The sequence below is a fragment of the Centruroides sculpturatus genome, unplaced genomic scaffold, assembly GCF_000671375.1.
Source record: "Centruroides sculpturatus isolate CEXI.00-Female unplaced genomic scaffold, Cexi_2.0 scaffold65, whole genome shotgun sequence".
NCBI classification, from domain to species: Eukaryota; Metazoa; Arthropoda; class Arachnida; order Scorpiones; family Buthidae; genus Centruroides; species Centruroides sculpturatus.
The window spans coordinates 916,275-917,969 of NW_019384327.1; positions in this window are offsets into that span (position 1 = coordinate 916,275).

The window sequence follows — 1,695 nt, forward strand, 5'->3', positions numbered from 1 at the left end:
ATATTTTTTCATAGTTTTATAGGAATCGTAATTATAGGGACTGTAATTATAGGGGGGGTCGACTGTACTTCCATGCCCTATCAAGAACATTCACTGCCATTGATCTATCATTAGCAACTCTGAATCTGTTTTCAGCATTTACATGGGAGGTTGGATGTAATCCACTCTCTAGTAGCCACTTTCTTATATTTCTAAAATATCGAGGCAGAGAGAGCTGTAAAACAGCTTGTCCAACACGCTGGAAACTGGAAACGGCAGATTGGCCTGCATTCTTCTCTTTTGCTAACATCACTGAGGAAATGGTCAATACTGCTGATCTCAATGACGCAGTTGAAGTTGTCACTTCTAGTATTATACAGGCAGCTGAAAAAACAATAGGGAAAACATCAATTAGATATCCAAAGGATTTGAAACCATGGTGGGATCAAAATTGCAAGGCAGCATTTAAAGCAGAAAAGAAAGCATGGGAGATTTTCAGAAGTTTTCACTGCTAGTAATTTCATTGCTTTTAAAAAAGCAAAGGCAAATGCCAGAAGAGTTAGAAGGCAAAGCCAAAGCGATTCTTGGAGGAAGTATGTTTCTAGCATAACATCTTTCACCAGCTCTAAAGCAGTCTGGGACAAAATCCACAAAATTAATGGGATATATACTTCTCATTCTCTGTCCATGCTAGAAAATAACGGCACAATAGTCAGCGATATACAGGGTATTGCTGATTTGTTGGGAGAAACATTTTCGTCTTTATCCAGCAATATTATGTATCCAAGAAATTTTCAGGCTTATAAAGCCCAAAGTGAAAAACAATATTTAAATTTCCATTCTTCATCTAATGAGGAATATAATGTGCCATTCACTAGAATTGAATTACATACAGCGATCTCTCGCTCGGGGAATAGTGCTGTAGGCCCGGATAAAATTCACTACAGCATGATTAAAAATCTGTCAAAAAATTCCCTTTATAATCTGCTGTGTCTGTTTAACAGAATATGGACAGAACATACTTTTCCTGACTCTTGGAGGCTATGTATCATTACTCCCATTTTGAAGCCTGGTAAAGATCACAAGAATCCCTCTAATTACAGACCAATCTCTCTGACAAGTTGCCTGTGTAAACTTTTTGAGAGTATGGTAAATAGACGTTTGATGTTTCTCCTAGAGGAAAAGAACTACTTTTCACCACATCAGAGTGGATTTCGTAGGAACAGAAGTACCACGGATAATCTAGTAAAACTTGAAACATCCATAAGCGAAGTGTTTGTTAGATGACAGCACTTAGTGTCTGTGTTTTTTGATATAGAGAAGGCCTATGATCGCTGTTGGCGATATGGGATACTCTGTGATCTGGATCATTTTGGATTGCGGGGTAATTTGCCAATATTCATTAAAAACTTCTTAGAGAATCGAAGATTCCAAGTCAGGATGGGCAACACTTTATCTAGGCCTTTCACGCAACAAGAAGGTGTTCTTCAAGGCTCTATTTTGAGTGTGACTCTGTTCCTAATTAAAATTAATAGCATAGCTAACTGTCTTCCTTATAGTGTGAAACACTCTTTTTATGTGGATGACTTTCAGATGTTTTGCCAGTCTTGCAACATGAGTTTTATCAAGAGACAACTACAAACCTACCTAAATCGCATAGACCATTGGTCCAAGACTAATGGTTTTAGTTTTAACATGGAGAAGACCTTGTGCATC